General features: G+C 36.3%; 1 long non-coding RNA gene and 1 pseudogene across 1 annotated transcript; both read left to right on the forward strand.

Moving 5' to 3' along the window:
* The window catches only part of LOC102591107 (serine/threonine-protein kinase RUNKEL-like), a 13,223-nt pseudogene extending 3,293 nt beyond the window's left edge, over nt 1-9,930 (forward strand).
* Nucleotides 1,317-4,464, forward strand: LOC102589758 (uncharacterized). The gene is made up of 5 exons (XR_001472169.1): nt 1,317-1,834; nt 1,927-1,986; nt 2,203-2,268; nt 2,816-3,637; nt 3,725-4,464. It is a non-coding gene; the product is annotated as an uncharacterized lncRNA (long non-coding RNA).
* Nucleotides 9,931-11,118: the final 1,188 nt, after the last annotated feature.

An 11,118-nucleotide genomic window follows, 5' to 3' on the forward strand; every position in this document is an offset into this window, starting at 1 on the left:
TACTAAGAAGATAGTCATGCATGTGAATAGTGTTAAGAATACTACCTCTCTATTTTAAAAAGGTTGACCATGTTATGAATAATTTGTGACACTCTTACAACTCATTTTGTGACTTTTGATTCGTTTGCGGTTAAAATGTTCAATGCCACTTGTATTTTGTAAAGGAAGTAAGATTTTGAACCATCTTGATTGATTTGCAGGCCATGTGTGGTGAGTTGTTGAATAATGCCTCGTGTTTGCTTTTGTCACCTAGAACTTGCCCGGTTGGTCTTGAAATGTTTGTCTTGATTGAGTTTGGTTGGAGAAATGATCTTAGGCTTTCTTTGATGTTCTTGAACTACTTTGCCTAAAAATCCCACCTTTTCACTAAATATATCCTTAGTTGCCTCCTTTGAGCCTAATCCTTTTTATTGGCAACCATATTACAAGCCTTATCCTTTTTGAAAAAGTAACCCTCTTTTGAACCCTTCCCTCCTTGAACTTGAGGATGTGAAAGTTGAGGCTAAAAGCCTAAGTTGGGGGTGTTATGGGAAATTCATTGAAGGAATGCTTACCACATGAGGGCTTGATATAAAAAAAAGAAAAAAAAGAGAAAAGAGAAATTGAAGGATGGATGGAAAGTCTTAAAGAAAAAAAACTTTGAAAAAGAATGAAAGAAAATGAATAAATGAGACTTGAATCCTCCAAAAGTTGAAAATGGTTGCATGTGTGGCATCTAGAGTGGAAACAAGAAAAATGAAATATAGTGTGGAATGTGCATGGGTTTGAAAAGTGAAGAAAAGTGGAGAAAGTTGGAAATGATGAGTTGTTGTGTATCGTTCAAGGAGGGTGTAGTCACTTATATCTAAATAACATCCTCACCTTCCCCAAGCCTACATTACAAGCTTAACAAAGTCCTTTGAGATTTCTAACCAAATGGAGTTGAGTCAATGTTGATTGAAAATATGGGCAAGCCTATGGTGTGACATTTGTGTGCATGAGATGATTCTTTGTGAGTGTGAGTGTTGCATCTTGTCCCTTGTCTTGTTTATATGTGTGTGGGTTTGGGTCACTTCTTTCTTGTAAGGGCATGTAAGTTGAAAAGTGGTGATTTTGAAATTCCTAATTGAGTCAAGTGAGCATGTCCAAGAGTTAATGAATTGAGTCATTTCTTGAGTTTGAGTTGATGTCACTTATATGATTCTTGATTTTTAAAACTGTTTCATAAGAATGAGAGGATTTCTTTTGTGAAAAGTTTGCATGTGGAATATTTGCTAGTACCAGTTAAAGCCATTACCTTTGTGCTTAATTGAGAGAGGGAAATTATGATTCTTGATTTTTAAAACTGTTTCATAAGAATGAGAGGATTTCTTTTGTGAAAAGTTTGCATGTGGAATATTTGCTAGTACCAGTTAAAGCCATTACCTTTGTGCTTAATTGAGAGAGGGAAATTGATTTGTGGTGTGTCTTGAAATAAGAGCCTCTTGTGTTTTTGATTTTCTTTACTTTGAGGACAAACAAAGTTTCTAAGTTGGGGGTGATGATGAGTGGTGGATTTCACCTCATTTGGGAATTTTTTTCGTAGTTATTTTGGCTTGAATGGTGGATTTCACCTCATTTGAGGCTCTTTTCGTAGTTATTTTGGCTTGCTTTAGTTTTGAATTGATGCTTTTAATGTGGTTTTTTTTCTTCATATTTGCATGAAAATGAAATGGAGAGTTGATTTAGGATATTTGAAGAAACCAAGTGCACTTGAGGCAAAAAGAGGTCAAGAGATTTCTGGCAGGGAAAGGGAATAATTTACTGTGACTTAAAGCCATCAAACGTCCTGTTGGATAAAAGTGGAATGGCGAAGGTATGGTGATCTTTATGTTGTGACTTTTCCACATCATAAGGTGTGCTTTTGACCAATTATATGACGTTGAAGTTCCATTTGTTTCCTGGCAGCTGTGTGATTTTGGATTAGCAAGAAAATTGAGTGAAATATTAAAGGCACCTTCCTCCCAGGTAGTTCACCTCTCTCTCCCCCCTTTTTGACCTAAAATGAACAAAGGAAAAGTTAAATTGGTGGCATAACTGTTTGGAAGTTCACTAAAGGTGAACTGTTTGGAAGTGCTTTTGACCAATTATATGACGTTGAAGTTCAATCATGTCTTTTTCCTCTTCCTGTTCTTATAAAAATAAGATTTCTCTGATATCTAATGTCATCTATGAATCTTTCAGATATTCTTTGGCATCCATCTGATCTCTCAGTCCGACCTATAATGCCTAGCAGAAAATCAAATAAAGGTTCAAATGCAATTCCTTCACTTTCAATTGATGCACCTCAACTGTCCGATTTTTTCAAAATGTCAAAGAAGCAATTAGACTCTTTTAATAGTAGAATCATCAGTATTGTTAGTGGGAATACTCCCTCAGGGGAGAAGCAAAATGTGATCAGATACCTTGAGCTTTTGAGTACCAATGCTGATGCAGCCAACATCTTGACCGATGGGTCTATTGTGTTGGTTCTAGTCAAAATGCTTCGTCACTCCAAGGTTTCTCTGTTGCGTGCTCAACATGCTTCACTTATTGGCTTGTTGATTCGTAACTGTACTTTTATTGGGGATGAGCTGGCAATTCTAGAATATTAGGTGCAATAACTGATTGTCTGAGAGACAGGCAAGAGAATTTGAGAAGGTTTTCCATGGTTTCTTTGTGCGAATTACTATTTTATATATCTACTCAAAATGAGCATGCTCGGGATAATAAACCCCCAACCTGTTTTCTCAAAATCTATTTCTTTCAGTTTCCTTTATGCATGTACTTATTCTTCTATTGGCTACCTTTGCTGCAGGTCAGAATTCTTCGTTCTCTAGGTCATGCAAATGTATTGAAGTTCTACTCCTGGTGATATTTGCATGTAACTCCTTTCTTTTTCTTCAATTTCGTTTCTATGGTAAAGGTCCTTTTGGTGTTTAATAAGAAGATTTCTCTGACTTATTTTCTAATTCAACCGATCCATAAGTATGGAACATCTGCACACCTGTGGTTGGTTTTAGAATATTGTGTTGGAGGAGATCTCATGAGCTTGTTGCAGCAGGTAAACACTGGCAGGTCTGCTATATTATAAAAACATTTCATTGTTCCAGTGGTATAACGGCTGTGTTGGCATATAGGATGCCTTATGCTGACATTAGACACGAACATCCAAAATTTGTGACAACACCCTAATTCTTTTTTGGCTTATTTTTAGTAGAGGCGTGGGATATTGAGGTTTCATGGTAAATTTGTTGCATGCCTACATTGGGATTTCCCAAACAGGCACTAAGGACGTCGGTGTCATGTGCAATTGAATACTTAATTAGAGATAATTGTTTGTAGTCTCACAAAATACAAATATAGGTTCTCACTCTTTGGACTAACTTGTTTCTTGTGCCAGCAAAATGATGTGAAAGAAATAGGTTTCTTTTTTGATTTGTTTATAAAGAGTGGTCAAAATGACCATAGTTTACTGTAGTTGGTAATGTCACAAATTGCATCTTCATCATCTTACCTGTATTTTAGTTTAAACCACACCAGGGAGATTTTAACATCATTTAATCTCTGAGTTGAAGGATGGTAAGCTTCCCGATGATTCAATACATGATCGAGCTCGTGGCCTTGTTAGAGCTCTTCTGTAAGTATCTTTAGCCTTCATTGTTCTTTTGTAACACTTGTTGTTTTGGGCATGAATTACTTTTTGTTTTTTTGTCTACTATGCCAGATACTTGCATTCAAAGGGAATAATTAATTGTGACTTAAAGCCATCAAACATCCTGCTAGATGAAAATAGAATCAGGAAGGTATGGTGATCTTTATATTGTGACTTTTCCACGTCATGACGAGTGCTTTTGACCAATTATATGACGTTGAAGTTCCAATTGTTTCCTGGAAGCTGTGTGATTTTGGATTAGCAAGAAAATTGAGGGGTATGTTAAAGACACCTTCCTCCCAGGTAGTTCACCTCTCTCTCCCCTCCTTCTTGCCATAAAATGAACAAAGGATAAGTTAAATTGGTGGCAGCTGTTTGGAAGTTCACTAAAGGTAAACTGTTTGGAAGTGCTTTTGACCAATGATATGACGTTGAAGTTTCAATCATGCTTCCTTTTCCTCTTCCAGTTCTTATAAAAATAAGATTTCTCTGATATCTCAAAACCATCTAGGAACCTTTCAGAAATTCTTAGGCATCCATCTTATCTCTCAGTCAGATCTGTAATGCCTGGCTAAAAATCAGATAGAGGTTCAGATGCAATTCCTTCACTTTCATTTGATGCACCTCAACTGTCTGATTTTGTCAAAATGTCAGAGGAGCAATTAGACTCTTTTAATAGTTGAATCATCAGTATTGTTAGTGGGAATACTCCCTCAGGCGAGAAGCAAAGTGTGATCAGATACTTTGAGCTTTTGAGCAGCAATGCTGATGCAGCCAACACCTTGACCAATGGGTCTATCGTGTTGGTTCTAGTCAAATGCTTCATCACTCCATGGTTTCTCTGCTACGTGATCAACTTGTTTCACTTATTGGCTTGTTGATTCATCACTCTACTTTTATAGGGGATGAGCTGGCAATTCTAGAATATTAGGTGCAATAACTGATTGTCTGAGAGACAGGCAAGAGAATTTGAGAAGGTTTTCCATGGTTTCTTTGTGCGAATTACTATTTTATATATCTACTCAAAATGAGCATGCTCGGGATAGTAAACCAATGGAATCTCCATCGAAGGACAGCAGACCCTCATCATGTTGGCAGGTATCTTCGTTGCTGTAACTTCTTATTGGTGCGGCTTGTCAAGTTTATTACTCCCTCCATTTTAACTTGGCATAGAGTTTAAGAGAGTAAAGAAAACTTTTGATTGTTAACTTAAATTAAAGACATGTAGAATGTACCAAATGTTCTTAAATCTCGTGGTCTTAAACATGTCATGTGGAAAGATGAAATTAATGAATTTCCAAAAAAGAGAAGACACATTGTTTTTTAAACAGACAAAAAAGGAAAGGAGGACAAACAATTTAAAACAGAGGGAGTGCTATATTTGTTAAAATTCCTCTCCACAATATCTCACTAAGCTATATTGCAATGAGGTTTTAAGTATTAAGTTTTCTATGAGCAATCACTTAAAAGCATAGACACTTTCAGAAACACAATTCATGCACCAATGCCGCTCTTATGAGAAATAATGCAGGTTGTCACTTGGATATAAAAGGTATACTTATTGCAATTAGGTTTTAAGTATTAAGTTTTCTAAGAGCAATCACTTAAAAGCATAGACACTGTCAGAAACACAATTCATGCACCAATGCAGCTCTTATGAGAAATAATGCAGGTTGTCACTTGGATATAAAAGGTATACTTATTAATGGGCTAAAAACCATTTATCTTTTAATTAGTCATAATTATACAGTCATGTATACTCTAGGACATCCAAGTGTATATAATGATTATCTTGTAGTAGATATATCATGTCCTAGAAATCTGCACGGGACAAATTTCTAACATGAAAAATAAGATGGATGACAAATGATAACTTGGCATAGACTTCAATTTTTCCCTGTTAGCTATCTGTCCCACATCACAAAATATTGTAGAATATACATACAAGATTCTACAAATTTTTCTCTGTATTTTACAGGATTAACTAATAAGCTTGCAATTCCCTTGTAGTGCAACACTATATAGCAGTAAAATGAACAAGTGTGTTAAGATATTTCTCTTGGGGTTGTGGAAAAAATAAGATATTGCAAAGCCTCACATTCTGTCTTAACATTCCTTTCTGAAAATGTTAATGTTGTAGGTTACAAGTCCAATAATTTCATTAGTTTCTTCACTTTTACGAAATGGAGAGGATGATATTACTATACTTTATGCTCTGAGGACAATTGGAAATATCTCCAGTCAAGGAAGGGTACTGGTCAGCTCCATTCACCAGCGAAGATGCCATTACTAACCTCTGCTACATATTTAGGGCTTCTGGAAATCATGAGAGCATGAGGCTGACAGCAGGGTCTTGCTTGGCTCATCTTGTTCGTTTTAGCCCTTCTAGTATTCAACGAGTCATGGAGAAACTTTCATTCAAGGATGTGGTTTCAAGTCTGGTCAACCGTAATTCAAGTGAGTAAAAAATCTGCTTAAACATTCTGAACATGACCCTCCTTGAAAGTCATACACTTCCAAGTGTTGGAGGGTACCTTCTTGCCTTGGTCGAAGACAAGAATCTTGTTCTGAATCTGTTGACTCTAATAGAGTAGGGAAGTGATGTTTTGATGGGAAAAAGGCACTCATATTTGTGGATCTACTTCGTATGAATGGGAAGAGGTGGCTGCCACTAGTTTTTTGCAATGCTAAATTGCTCTCGACCGTTGATAGGTTGGTTAATGAGAAGAATGACTTTGTGATGCAGTGTTTAGATGCCCTTGGGATGGTTGTCACATCAACTGTACCAAGTTTGCTTGAGCGTATAACTGGGTAGATCATCAACTGAAGGGTGATAAACGCCTTGGGCAGATAATTAGCGTCACAAGTCGAAATTCTTCTAAGAATAGTATGCATTTATTTCCTATTGTTCTCCATCTTCTTGAGTGCCCCTTCACTGAAAAGACGGGTTACTAGTCATCAGGTTATGCAACAGTTGGCAAATCTGCTTAAACTGGTGGAGTTTCCTTTCCAGGTAATCTGATGATATCCTTATTACATTTTCTAATAGAAACATAATTTATCATGAAGTTCAAGAATTCTTTTTGTTGTTGTTGATAAAGTTAATTAAGGTATAAAAAATCAGTTCATTGACACTATATCTGAAAATCTTTAGTTATGTGTAGCGAACGTAAATAATGGCTGATGCCTTGTTTCTCTTTGAACATGTCAAGTTTCCTTCTGATAATTTGCTTATAATTTTCCTACTTAACCAGCTTGGCGAAGGAGGTGTATTCATACAAAATGTTGAAGGTGCAGGGTTAGCGTCATTCGATTGTTGACTTTATTCGAGAGGAATCAAAACAATGGATCTTCACGTTGAAAAACAACAAGTTTAATTTTATTTGGTTTTTTTTGGTGGTGAAATTTGTTGTCCCAGCACTCATTCTAGAAACATATGTGCCATCTTGCACCTTCGATAATCTAATATTCTTGACCCCATAGATTTTCATAATTATGGCATGCATACTGCTGCATCTTCATCTTTATATTCGTAAAATTCTGGACATCACAATGTTCTAACTAAATTATTTCAATATCTTGCAGGAGAATGCACAAACAATTGCTAAATATTTCTCTTCGCATCCACAAGTGAAGAAGGTCAATTATGCAGGTCCTGCTGACCATCCAGGGAGGTCTTTGCACTTCTCTTAGGTATTCAAACAAGTGATTTTTTTGGGACTTTGAACTTAAGGCGCTATGGTTGTCGGTATCCTGCCACCATGAAGCTCTTCCTTGAAACTTACTTATTAAATGTTGATCAGTTTGCAGGTTATGGGTGCAGGATCGGTGCTGAGTTGTTCTAACAGGTTCTTTGGCACTGTTTAAGCATGTTGCTGAGGCTACCAAGTACTTAAGCATTACAGGCAGTTTGGTTAGTTTCATCTTATGCTCAACTGCTATTTTCTAAGATCATTTTTTCCTATCAAACTACTTCCTAATATGCCTTCTCAATCTTGCTTTGGTAAGACAAACCATATATATAGTGGACGAAAACCATCTAAGTATGAAAACAATGTTTCTTTTTGAATATCACATCTAATAGCAAACCTTAAGAGTGAGCAATGCCTAAAGAGATGGCAGCATAGGCAATCTGCCTTAACACTAGCGTAATCAAGGATAGCGGAAAACGGAACTATCAATAAGAAATATTGGCAAAATACCTAGACATGGTGCCTCTTACTCTAAAAATCTAACAACTAGACGAGGAGATAGTGTGTTGGACTGTTTCATATCTAACTCAACTAAAGCATATTTGTGTCACGACCCGACTTCCCTAGTCACGATGGCACCTACTATAACCCACTAGTAGGTAAGCCAACCCGTACCCAAAACGACAAGTAACGCGGCACACCTCCGCGAACGCGGAGTAGACAGTGATGGCATGACCAAAATAGTAGCTTCACACAGCTTAGCTCAGACCTTCTTTTGATGATTTCTTTGGCTTAAATACTTCCTAATACATTGTTCTAAGTGTCCTCAAGAACTTTTGACATGTTGGCTTCATTTGTAGGTGTTTTGAACTAAAAATGGCTTACGAAACCAAAGAGAATGATTAAGAAATGGCTCCAAACATTGAGGAAAAGTATTTTTGATGAGAGCAGGTTCTTTTAGGTAAAATGTACCTGGAAATATGATGAGTACTTGCCCCGAAGTGAGGACAGTGTCTCATTTTCTGTTTTGGATAGCCTCCCTTGTAGTGATTTTGTTGATATTTCTGTATACTGTGATTGTGCCCTTGTCGGGCGTACTTTTCGTTCTTTGTTATGGATTGGTATTCCCTTGTCAGACTTTGATATTGTGGATGTTTTTGTTGATATTTTGTTGGATTGGTCTATTTTAGTTTTTGATTTGTAGTTTGTATCTTCTTTGTTTTTGTTTTGATAATAACATTTGGATTGACACAGTGTTATTAAAAGCGAAAAGCGTAAAAAAGCTCTAAGGTCCGTGGGGGCTTTAAGCGCAAAGCGCAAATAAAGCGTAGGCTTTAATGAAAAAAGGCGCATAGGGTGAAAAAATAAAATGTGTATGTTTAGTCCAAAACTAATAATTATAAACATGAATGACAAATATATGACCAAAGAAATTGTAATTTTTTTTATGATAAAGTGAAATATCAATTGTTTAGTGTCACTTCTTCATAAGAGGCTCATTGAAAAGGAAAAGTTTTTCTTAGAACTTTGATGACGACACTGAAGCGCACATAAAGCGAGGCGAAGCGCTCAACACGTTTTGAGCCTCGCTTTAGGGCTTAAGCGCGCTTAAAGCGCACCTTTGATGGATTGACGATGCCCGATGATGGATAGAGCGTGACGACTTTCTTAAGGGTAAATTGTTGATTCCTTGTGAGTGTTCCATTGGCGTTGATAGTGGTGTAGTCTGAGTAGCCGTTCCTAATTAAATGCATGGAAGTACTTGTTGTTGTTGATTAAGTTAATTAAATTTTAAGAAATCAGTCCATTGACACTATATTTGAAAATCTTTAGTTAGTTATGTATAGCGTATTGAACGTAAATAATGACTGATGCCTTGTTTCTCTTTGAACATGTCAAGGCGTCCTGATAATTTGCTTATAATTTTCCTACTTAAGCAGTTTGGCAAAGGAGGTGTACTTCCTACAAAATGTTGAAGGTGCAGGTTTAACATCATTCGATTATTTGACTTTGTTTGAGAGGAATCAAAACAATGGCTCTTCACGTTGAAAAACAACAAGTTTAAATTTATTTGCTTTTTTTGTGGTGAAATTAGTTGCCCCACCACTCGTTCTAGAAACATATGTGCCTTGTTGCACCTTTGTTAATCTATTATTCTTGACCCTATAGACATTAATTATTATGGCATGCATACTGTTGCATCTTCATCTTTGTATTCGCAAAATTCTGGCACATCACAGTCTTCTAACTAAATTATTTCAATATCTTGTAGGAGAATGCACAAGAAATTGCTGAATAATTATCTTCCCATCAATGAGTAAAGAAGGTCATCCAGGGACGTCTTTGCACTTCTCTTAAGTATTCAAACAAGTGATTTTTTTTGGGACTTTGAACTAAGGTGCTATAGTTGTCAGTATCCTGCCACCATGAAGCTCTTATTTGAAACTTGGTGTTTAAATGTTGATCAATTTGTAGGCTATTGGTGCAGGATAGGTGTTGAGTTTTCTTCTTTGGCATTCTTTAAGCATGTTGTTGAGGCTACCAAGTACTTCAGCATTACAATCAGTTTTGGTTATTTTCATCTTATACCTCAATTGCTATTTTCTAAGATCATTTTTTCCTATCAAACTACTTCCTAATATGTGTTCTCAATCTTTTCCCAGTGAATTATAGTAAACGTGCAACTGGTAAGACATAAACCATATTATATAGTGGACAAAACCATATAAATATTAAAACAATGTTGCTTTTTGAATACCACATCTAATAGCAAACCTTAAGAATGAGCAATGCCTAAAGAGATGGAAGCATAGACAATCTGCATTGACACTAGCATAATTAGGGGAAAACTGAACTACCAATAAGAAGTATAGGCAAAATAACCTAGACATGGAGCCTCTTACTCTAAATCGTACAGCTAGACGAGAAGATAGTGTGTTGGACTGTTTCATATCCAACTCAACTAAAGTATATTTGTGTCACGACCCAACTCCCCGAGTCACGATGGAACCTACTATAACCCACTAGTAGGTAAGACAACTGTTGCGCCCAATCGCACACACAAGTGTACGTGGTCGTGCAAGTATTAAAGTGACTATTTATAAGAGTCGGGTATCTTACCAATAGGGACTCGAGATTAGATTAATTCAATTTTTCCAATACTTTCAATTTGAAACAAGTGTTATCAAGAATAGTGAATTGGATTTTTATATAATTTATATTCTAATTAGAAGCTTAACTACTACGATTCGATTTCAAAAGGAACAATGACTAGGGAAATTCCAGGGCTGCAGCTAACTTAAGGATTCATGCATATTAATATTAATTAACTATCGAATCAATGATCACATGGTTAACTATATGATTATGGTCTCCCGACCTCTAATCACCTACGATAATTGGCAGCCTAACTACATCGTTGAGTGGGGATAGGCTGAACCAATTACTGAGCATTCATTATGATTTCGTCTTGTCTACTAATCGAGCAAGGTTCCTAGGTATATTCCTATCCTAAATACTAATCAACTCTAAATCTAAGAGTAAATCATGCTCTTTTTGCCTCACGTTCAATCCTTTTATCCTTCACCGGAGTTCAATTCAGACAAGATATTTATTCCTTTGGTGATCAGGCACGAAATACTAAAACAAGAGCAAAAGATTGATTCATATGATAATTAAATTCGACCCATTAAACTCAATAAAACACAATCATCCAGTAGCTACTCATATCAAGAGTCTCAATTAGGCAATGTTTAAATAACATAAAGAGATTCA

The sequence above is a fragment of the Solanum tuberosum genome, unplaced genomic scaffold (genome assembly GCF_000226075.1).
Source record: "Solanum tuberosum cultivar DM 1-3 516 R44 unplaced genomic scaffold, SolTub_3.0 scf00567, whole genome shotgun sequence".
Taxonomy (NCBI): Eukaryota; Viridiplantae; Streptophyta; class Magnoliopsida; order Solanales; family Solanaceae; genus Solanum; species Solanum tuberosum.